Here is an 11,084-nt window from a genome sequence, read left to right as displayed (position 1 = left end):
AGATTCAGATTGTAAATAAATCAATTCATCAGTTATTAACTATCTTATTCTTCTTATTTCATTTCCAGTTTCAGTTTCGACTCGCTATTACACAAGAAGCTCCAACCCACCCCTAATGACTAACGAGTATAGCATGTATTATTATTATTATTATTATTATTATTATTATTATTATTATTATTATTATTATTTATTTATTTCTTAGCAGACGCCCTTATCCAGGGCGACTTACAATCGCAAGCAAATACAAATACATTCAAGTGTTACAATATAAGTCATACAATAAGAACAAGAAATACAATAATTCTCAAGTGTGACAAACCACAATTCAATAATACAGCAGATAATAGTGATAGTTACATCAGGATATGATTAAGTACAAAATACTACAGATTAAACACTTGGCAGATTACAATATTCTGAGGTACAGGATTAAATGCAGTAAAATAGGGGGCAGATAAGAGCAAAATAAAGCATATTCAAATGAAGGGTGATAGTGTCCCAGGATACAACAGAGGAGTTCTACAGGTGCTCTTTGAAGAGGTGAGTCTTAAGGAGGCGCCGGAATGTGGTCAGGGACTGGGCAGTCCTGACATCTGTAGGAAAGTCATTCCACCACTGCGGAGCTAGGGTGGAGAAGGAGCGGGCTCGGGAGGCAGGGGAGCGTAGCGGAGGTAGAGCCAGTCTTCTAGTGCAGGCGGAGCGGAGAGGTCGAGTGGGGGTGTAGGGAGAGATGAGGGTCTGGAGGTAGCTGGGTGCAGTCTGATCAAGGCATCTGTAGGCTAGTACAAGAGTCTTGAACTGGATGCGAGCGGTGATCGGGAGCCAGTGGAGCGAGCGGAGTAGTGGAGTAGCGTGGGCGAAGCGAGGTAGAGAGAACACCAGGCGAGCAGCAGAGTTCTGGATGAGCTGGAGCAGACGGGTGGCGGACGCAGGGAGGCCAGCCAGGAGGGAGTTGCAGTAGTCTAGGCGGGAGAGTACCAGGGCCTGGACCAGGAGCTGGGTAGCATAGTTGGTGAGGAAGGGTCGGATTCTTCGGATGTTGCTCAGGAAGAATCTGCAAGTGCGTGCCAGAGTGGAGATGTGCTGGGAATAAGAGAGGCAGGGGTCCAGGGTGACTCCAAGGTTCTTAGCTGAGGAAGAGGGAGAGAGTGTGGTAGATTCCAGAGGAACAGAGATAGAGAGATCAGAGGAGGGGGAGGAGGAGGGAAAGAAAAGGAGGTCAGATTTAGAGAGGTTGAGTTTGAGGTGATGCGAGTGCATCCAGGAGGAAATAGCAGACAGACAGGTAGAGATACGGGAGGAGATGGTGGAGTCAGAGGTGGGGAAGGATAGCATAGAAATGGTATGAGAAACCATAGGATGCGATGAGGGGGCCCAGGGAGCGGGTGTAGAGAGAGAACAGGAGAGGACCCAAGACTGACCCTTGGGGGACTCCAGTTAAGAGAGGGTGAGGTGTGGAGGTTGCGCCACGCCAGGTTACCTGGTAAGTGCGGTTGGAGAGGTAGGAGAAGAACCAGGCCAGAGCAGTGCCAGAGATCCCCAGGTCAGCAAGAGATGATAGTAGAATAGAATGATCAACAGTGTCAAAGGCAGCAGAGAGGTCGAGGAGAATTAGGACAGAGGAGAGAGAGGCAGCTCGGGCACACTTAAGTGAGTTGGTGACGAGTTTGTATCAAAAGTTGGAATAATAATAATAATAATAATAATAATAATAATAATAATAATAATAATAATAATAATAATAATAATACTCCGGTATGTATACACTGAATATTTGACCCTAACTATTTTATTATTACAGTATTTTACTGTATTTGTAGTAGTGTGGCGCTGAACAACTCAATTTTTTTAAAGTAACAGCGTGTTGTTTTACTTCTAGATAAATACAGGTCCCTGCACAAGCATCACCTCGGATCAGTACTCTCATATACAATGAGGGGTTCCAAAGAGCTCTGCTGTGCAGTCTTTGGAGGAAAAGTGCTGGCGACTCGCAGCGTAACTGAGCAGTGTTCTAATGCTTTTAAAAGGCATCTCTTTAATTGTGTTACACAGTGAACATTAGAATGATCTCATCTTAGGGATGATGCCTCGATATGAAAGTGTGATGATCCATATGTCTATTTGTCTTTAAGACTTACTTAATTCAATTACATCTAATAGTATTAATAATAATTGCTTTGCAGATTTTATAAGTACAAAAAGTGGTCTGGAAAAGCAAAAAATAAAACAAGCCAACTGTCTCAAATGCAGCGATGATGAAATAATAGCAAAGAGAAAAGGAGCTTTGCAGCAGCATTTCACTGTCTGAAGATGTATAAAGTGGGTTGAAGGGCTTGCGATTGCTGTTTGGTATTGTAAATGAATTGTATAATATTATTAGACATGTCATTTTGCTGAATGTATTGCACAATGCAAATTTATTTTACACTGTAATAAAAAAATATGAATAAAAACTTCTGTAAGATTCACTGTAGGGTATTCTGTGTGCATTTAAAGGGCATTCTTTATGAAATCTTATTACAAATTGCATTAGACGTTACTGTAAATAATTTTATTGGAAGAGATAGATACACACACACCCACACACATTTTCCCCATTGGAAATCCTATTGGAAACATTTTTGTCAGGCCTATTCAGAATCCTACTGGATTTCCTACAGAGAACCCAATTGGAATCCTATTATTAATAATAATAATAATAATAATAATAATAATAATAATAATAATAATAATAATAATATATGCACTGATGTGTCACCGATGGGACGAGAAGCATTTTCAAGCACATGTATAACAGATGTTTTGTTGTCGAACACATAATGACTTGCGTGTGTCTTTATTGCCAGCAATACAATGGCAATGCCAGCCCCTGTGTGTCTGATAGAGAACAGCTCCACTGGACAGCTTCATGTGAACCAGCAGGCGCTGGAGATCCTGTCCCAGATTGACCAGCCGGTGGTGGTGGTGGCTATCGTGGGCTTGTATCGCACAGGCAAATCCTACCTCATGAACAAGCTGGCTGGGAAGAGATCGGGTAAGAAGGGGGGGCCCTGTCTGCATCTGTTTTAAGTATTCATTATTTCCAATAGACATCAGAGTGAACTTACAGACAGACAGGCTCTGAGACTTTAGAGTGTGTTGCTATAATTAATAAAGTGTAATTAAGACCAGAATCAAGTGTAATTGAGTCTCAGAGCACACCTGCATTAGAATAGATTAACATTAGACATGTTAAAATGGTCACTAGGTTCTAGACAGTAGTTAGGTAGCTGGTCATATTCCCTTCCCATTGGGAGTCCCGTCGGGCACACCTCACACGATGTTCGGGGAGGGAATGCAAGCTCTTGGAAGCGCGTCTCAAATAAGCATCCCTGCCCTGCTGTACCTATACCACATCAAGCAATGAGACGACGTGCTAAAAAGCATGTTTGTGTTCTTCTGTTAATTCTGACTCCCCTCAGATTGCACTGCTCTACGTGTCTTGCATCCTGTACACTTCTTCATAAGTGTAACCACAACCTCTAAAAACTGATGTTGCCTTAGCAACCTACTGTGGCTGAGGCGTATCTGGTCAGCAGTGAGAATAAATGAAGAGAATCAAGCAGCAGTTCAAAGCAGTAAAAACTGTGTGTGAGCAATCCGATTACTCCGTCTCTATAGTTTACATATTCAAAATAATCATCATTATGTGATTTCTCATATTTTTTCATCAATTACATTCTTCTGGACCAATACAAAACTGTCTGGTATAAATGCAGTGTTGCTAAACCCTCAGGCCTCACTCCACACAGAGTTGTTTTAACTGTATCAACACGCCTGGCAGTCCATAGTCTTGTGTCCATGTGTGAACAGGATGGCTTCAGTGATTACGTCAGACCAGAAACAGACTCAGGAAGTAGAGGGTGAGAGCTGAAACGCTACGGCATTCAGCTTATTTTATTAAATAATAAACAAAAACAAAAGGTTTAAACAAACACAAACACCAAACAAACAAAAGGGCACGTTGGCCAAACAAACAAACAAATAAGTCTTTTATGAGGCTTTTATCTTCTGGCCAAGGGGTTAACTAGCTGTAGGGCAGCAGTGTGGAGTAGTGGCTAGGGCTCTGGACTCTTTACCGGAGGGTCGTGGGTTCAATCCCCAGTGAGGGATACTGCTGCTGTACCCTTGAGCAAGATACTTTACCTAGATTGCTCCAGTAAAAACCCAACTGTATAAATGGGGAATTGTATGTAAAAATAATGTGATATCTTGTAACAATTGTAAGTCGCCCTGGATAAGGGCGTCTGCTAAGAAATAAATAATAATAATAATTACCTTATTACCCCTCGGCCACAGAGTTTAGTAAGGATGCGTGTCTGTCAGCTAGTTAAATAATCAGTAGCTGATCAGTCACGCATCCTCACGAGGTTTTTAAAATATAAAACAATAACAAACAACAATCGGCTTTCACCGTAATATAAAACATAAATCATAATTGAATAACAAACAAAAGGGCGGGACACTCCACCACACATTCCCCCCCTTGTGCGCACCACACCATGTCTTTGTGTAACTGGAGAATGACGTCAGAAGAAGGAGACACAATCCCACGCCACCTTAATCAGAGTTGTGGATGATGTGATAAGCAATAAAAGAAGAAGCAGCGAAAGAGAAGTCGCGGGCTTCTTGCTTTCGAGTCCAGATAAAAGTTCTGAGTTGCAAAGTTACAACCAGACATCTTAAAGGTTACATGGTGATGACAGTTTGCAGGTATCCTCTCTCCAAGCAGGGATCAGAGTAATACAAAGAACATTGAGCATTTTCCAGTTTAAATGCGGTTTCTTGTGACATCATGTTTTTCCTTAGAACCAATCACAAGAGAACACATTTCCAAGTTTTTACAATCCTTACATCAAAAGATTCACATCCCACATGGTCTGTGCATCTAATTCCAAATGCTATCTTGTCCTTCTTCCTGAATTGAGGCCTATACCCTTTTGTTCATTTTCTTAACTCCTTGATGGGAGGAAAGCGAGAGACAGCTTCCTGGAGTTCCTTGAAGTTTCCACCATGAGAGACACCTATTGTGTCAGAGGTGTCACCTCTCTGTTACACCTCTTACAGGAGAGTCATAAAACCTGTTGAGATCTCATGGAAGTAGCTTTCACAGATCTCCATTTGTCTGTCTTTCCCACGCTTAACAAGAAACATTACTTCATTCTATACTAAATCTAACATCTTTCTGAAGTCTAATCAATTTACTTATTTCTAAATAAATGTATTGCTACAGTGGAAACAGCTGGCAGTGCAGCTTCCTTGTTTTTACCAGGACTAGCACTCAGATTTGCCACTTCTTTATAATGAAATGGGTTTTGATACAAATTAGTGTAGCTATCCATAAAATGTGTATGCAGATTTTTTGCACTTTTCATGAAAAATAAAAATCTTGATCTCCTTCATATATGGTTATGCTCCAGTGTGTATCACCGTGACAAACCGAGTGGAGCTTCCCACATGGAGGACCGTCTTCACTTGTCTTTGTGTAAAAGAACAGCACTCCAACAAGCACAGGTAGGTTTTTAAACAGGGCAAGCCTGTATCTTATTTTAAACATAAAACAAAATAAACAAAACAAAAACCTAACTCCTTCCAGGAGTGCTAACTAAACGCTTCAGTTCTAAACTATACCGGACAGTGAAGCTGTTTACCTCTCACAAAAACCCATATGCTTTTATATATATAACCCATATGGTTCCGCCTCCATTGCCGCCACCAGCAGAGGGCCGGAGGGGGTGGAGCTGCCGTCCCGAGAGCCGGAGGGGGTGGAGCTGCCGTCCCGAGAGCCGGAGGGGGTGGAGCTGCCGTCCCGAGAGCCGGAGGGGGTGGGGCTGCCGTCCCGAGAGCCGGAGGGGGTGGAGCTGCCGCCCCGAGAGCCGGAGGGGGTGGAGCTGCCGTCCCGAGAGCCGGAGGGGGTGGGGCTGCCGTCCCGAGAGCCGGAGGGGGTGGAGCTGCCGTCCCGAGAGCCGGAGGGGGTGGAGCTGCCGTCCCGAGAGCCGGAGGGGGTGGGGCTGCCGTCCCGAGAGCCGGAGGGGGTGGAGCTGCCGTCCCGAGAGCCGGAGGGGGTGGAGCTGCCGTCCCGAGAGCTGGAGGGGGTGGAGCTGCCGTCCCGAGAGCCGGAGGGGGTGGAGCTGCCGTCCCGAGAGCCGGAGGGGGTGGGGCTGCCGTCCCGAGAGCCGGAGGGGGTGGAGCTGCCGTCCCGAGAGCCGGAGGGGGTGGAGCTGCCGTCCCGAGAGCCGGAGGGGGTGGAGCTGCCGTCCCGAGAGCCGGAGGGGGTGGAGCTGCCGTCCCGAGAGCCGGAGGGGGTGGAGCTGCCGTCCCGAGAGCCGGAGGGGGTGGAGCTGCCATCCCGAGAGCCGGAGGGGGTGGGGCTGCTGTCCCGAGAGCCGGAAGGGGAGGAGCCACTGATTCGAGAGGCAGAAGGGGTGGAGCCACAGACCAGAGAACCGGAAAGGGAGAAGGCTGACGCCCCTCAGCAGCCCTTGCACATGCTGCTGAGAGGAGCTTAGTGGAGGCGCACCCGGCTGCGACGACAGGAGGTGCCAGCCCGACCTCTGAGGCAGCTAGAATGGCCACAGCCACCACCGCCGATGCTGGAGTGGCTGGAGCTGTTGCCACTGGAGGACCTGGAACTGCCGTGGCCGGAGTGGCCGACGTCTCCGCTTGCTGTTCCCGAGGGTCTGCCCTCTCCGCCTGCTGTTCCTGAGGGTCTGCCTGCTGTTCCCGAGGGACTGCCGTCTCACCACCGCCCGCTGAAATGTCCCACCTGAGGGACATAAGGGGAGGGGGGGGAGTTTCGGCCTGCGTACTTTGTATGTGGGGGGAGGTGTGTGGCAGAGCAGAGAGAGGTAGCTGAGGAAGCAAGGGTGTTTTTGTTGCTTGCTGGTTTTTCTTTGTGTGCTTTTTTTTAATTTTTGCAAACCAGTGAAGGCAAAGCTCAGCCTGGAAGCATATTTTTGTAAATTTTTACTTTGAGTTTATTGTTTGTGTTTAAGAACCTTTTGTTTGGCCCTTGTGCCTGTTTATTTTGTGTCTTTTTTATTTATTAAAAGTCTTTTGTTTGAACTGCAGTCTGTCTCTGGGCCTCATCCCTTGAACCATCCTGTCACAGAGATCTTAGAGGAAAGGCTGGTTAATAAATAATTCTAATAAAGATAACAAACACAGAGCTGTGTATTTGAGCAGGGATGCAGTGATAAAGCCAGCAAACACAGAGCTGTGTATTTGAGCAGGGATGCAGTGATAAAGCTAGCAAACACAGAGCTGTGTATTTGAGCAGGGATGCAGTGATAAAGCTAGCAAACAAAGAGCTGTGTATTTGAGCAGGGATTAAGAGAGATACGTGGCACAGAAGGACTCATTCCTTTCTCATGGGTTTCAATCCCATCTCATGTAAAATGGGCTTGGTTTAGCCCCTAGTGAACACTGGATTTTCTCATATCTTTAGTTATTTACTTATCTATTTAACCAGGAGGTTTACCGATTGAGACCGAGGTCACGTTTACAAGGGGGTTCTGGAAAACAATAAAAAGGACAATTGCAAAGTACAAACAACACAATAAAAACATGTGCGGTTCAAACTGAACCAGCAGCACACAGAGACCCAAGACTCGTATCAATAAGCCATGAATCTGTGTGTTAATGTGGACCGAGGGAGAAGCATTGGCAGGAGGTTCGAAGCGATTCCCAAATACGATCTTTAAAACCAGAGCAGGAAAGATTATCAACTCCACTGAGGAGTACATAATGAGGTAGATATTAATATTGCATCAGAATAATATTCTTTTCCCTTGTATTTAAAGAAATGAAATACACTGAACCTGTACAGCTTGTTTTTATAGAGCCTGACTGGACTCCCATGCGTAAGGTGATACAGTAAAGAGGAGCGTGAATCATACAAGGCCTGTAGGGAACTTTATCCAGATTCCAGTGGTGAGCTGGTGACGCCGTACCCTCCAGGTCACTCTCTGTGTTCCTCCAGCTCAGCTCTGCTCTCTGTGTCTCTCTATTGGTGTAAGAGCTTTTTCTAATTGTGCACAGACTCTGGAACTCACTCCCTGAGCATATCCGCCAGGCTGACTCGCTTCTGATTTCTAAAAGTAGGTTAAAAACTTTCCTTTTCAATACTATCAGGCACACATGGAACCTAGAACAGTGGTTCCCAAACCCGTCCTTAAGTAATTGAGACCTCTGTTGGATTGGGAACCAGCAGACACAGGGGGTCCTCAGGACCGGGCTTGGGAAGCACTGCTCTAGAACACTGCAGATGTGAAAGTGTTTCTGAAGTAGAAACAGGGAGCACTCAGCCCGTCACACACTTGTATTGTAACGCTTGAAATGTTTTTGCTTACGATTGTAAGTTGCCCTGGATAAGGGCGTCTGCTAAGAAATAAATAATAATAATAATAATAATAATAACACATCACTCCTAACCGGAGACACTCTGTTCTGCTTGTGAGTGGGATCATCTCACCAGCAGGACAAGCTTATCTCTGCTTTGTGATGTTGAGTATCATTGAGTTTCTGCTAATGCAAAACTCTCAGGGAAGGTTAGTTTCAGAACTCATGGGGGTTACTGTCTTGATGCAACCTGAATCAGAAAGGTGAAAAACTTTACACTTGGATCAGTCCTTTAAAGTGACAATAAACAAGCCAGAGGTTTGAAGACAGTACATGTGCGTGACTTCACTCAGCCCTACAGTGTACAGCAGTAGCATTCAACTCTGACCCTTGACATCTATTCCAGTCCTGATCTTTATTCCAACCAGGTCCTAAATTAGTTAACTGCTTCTTAGCAGCTTCAATGAACTACATTAGAACTTGCTTGGAGTAAAACCTGGACTGGACTGGATCTCGAGGACCAGAGACCACTGGTGTAAAGTGTACTTCATAGCCCTGAAAGCTCCCAGTCTATACCATGAGCTCCAGCTGGTATCTCTGATCCTCATCCTTGAAACAGCATTCCAGAAAGATGTGTACAGCTGCAGCCTCACACTGGCCATGCACATCAGAAAGCTCCTTCTGGGTGTGACTAGGAAAGGAGACTCTCTCCTTCATCTGCTCCTTGTAGTGAGTGAGGGCACTCTGCACTGCGGCCGAGTTCTCAATCTGAGACAGGGTGTGGACAGGATGACATCGCTGGCAAGGCTGTTATAACCAAGGATTATTTAAAGAAGGTGAGGACAGTGATGTCACAAATGGGCTTGTAACCACCTCAGCCACTGACTCACTGTGTGACCCTGAGCAAGTCACTTCACCTCCTTGTGCTCCGTCTTTCGGGTGAGACGTAGTTGTAAGTGACTCTGCAGCTAATGCATAGTTCACACACCCCAGTCTGTGTAAGTATACTTGGATAAAGGCGTCTGCTAAATAAACAAGTAACAATATATCCATGTTTCAGTGGCTTGGGAGTTATTGCTTGGATTATTATTGAAAACTAGTGGGAAATACCTTTTTAATCACGTGGGAAGATACCGGTACCTCTATGTGGATGGAAATAAGTGTTCATTGAGCAGATAAACTTATAGTGACCTCACATAGTCTGGAGCCTGGAGTCGCGTCCAGAGCTTCACTGCATCTGATCTCTTCATCCTCCTCACCCATTCCCTACATCTCTAGGTTTCTTTTGAAACTGGAGCCTTAATTAATAATTTAAACATTTATTAAACTGACGGCTCCCTGCTACCCAATATCAATACCCCACCCCCACCGCGTGCCCCTGCCACACTGCCACACAGGGACAGAACAGCATTATACAGACAACGAATTAGCTTACTGTAGATTCTGTTATATATATATATATATATATATATATATATATATATATATATATATATATATATATACCTGTATATCATTTAGATTCCAGCTTTTGATACAAACTCGTCAGATTAATACATGCTATACTCGTTAGTCATTAGGGGTGGGTTGGCGCTGCTTGTGTAATAGCGAGTCGAAACTGAAACTGGAAATGAAATAAGAAGAATAAGATAGTTAATAACTGATGAATTGATTTATTTACAATCTGAATCTAAAAAATAAAGTCTTTACAGTGACCCGGCTTGCTCCGGTCTTCTTTTAAGAAAGAGAATTCGGATTGAAGGAGAGTTTTGCTGTTATTTCATAGTGAAACTAAAAGTAATTTCTTGAGCGTGATAAAACCTGCAGCCTCTCCTTGTCCTGTCACAGCAGTATAGAGAGAGCGGAGCACAGCAGTCAAAGCAGAGCGGCGTTTGGTTCCCATTCCTCAGATATTCTTAATACACTGCAGAGAAAAAACAGGTACAGTCAACGAAAATTCACCTCTCTATGAAATCTTAGCTCAGTGTAAATGCTGGCATTTGTATCATGTTTTTGAAGACTTTAATGCAGGCTGAAGTGTATTATTATGTACGTATTTATTTAGTGTTTAGAGGATTAAGCTATGGAAGGTGTAGTAAACACCGCACACAGGTATAGTATTTGTTGTTAGCGCTGTATTTGATAATGAAGCTCATTCATAATATAACACCTTCATAAAGACGACATAGCTCTGCATAACTGCACGCACAGTCCTTCACAAGCGCTTTGAAAACCGGCATTACTGGATATGGAGACAATTGTCATACCATTTTTGTCAGATGTGTTGTCAACACTGTTTTACTATAATTCTAAAAATAAATAAATAAAAACAATACTATTATTGATCAGATCTTGATCAGTACAGAAAGAGGTTTGAATGGGCTTGAATCGCCTGGTGGTGAAAATCGATGGTTTTCTGCTTGTTAACTGGACGAGCCCTTATTGTTTTTGCTAACCTTTGTATCCCCTGCAGGTTCAAACATTATATAATACAAAGTGTGCGTTTCACTTCAGATCACAGGTTTACTGCCTCCTTACATTTCCAGTAATTCGTGGGTAATTCATTGTGCAATTCCTCAATGGTGTGTTTGTTTTGCTGAGTTTATATGAGCTCTTTCAGACTCGCGGCAGCTGTACAAATTCAATCGTCACAAAGAGCCATACATGTGCACTCCAAGTAGTTTTGAGCTGTACAATCATTT

Source organism: Acipenser ruthenus, chromosome 38, assembly GCF_902713425.1.
Source record: "Acipenser ruthenus chromosome 38, fAciRut3.2 maternal haplotype, whole genome shotgun sequence".
Lineage (NCBI taxonomy): Eukaryota > Metazoa > Chordata > Actinopteri > Acipenseriformes > Acipenseridae > Acipenser > Acipenser ruthenus.
This window is presented reverse-complemented; position numbering follows the sequence as displayed.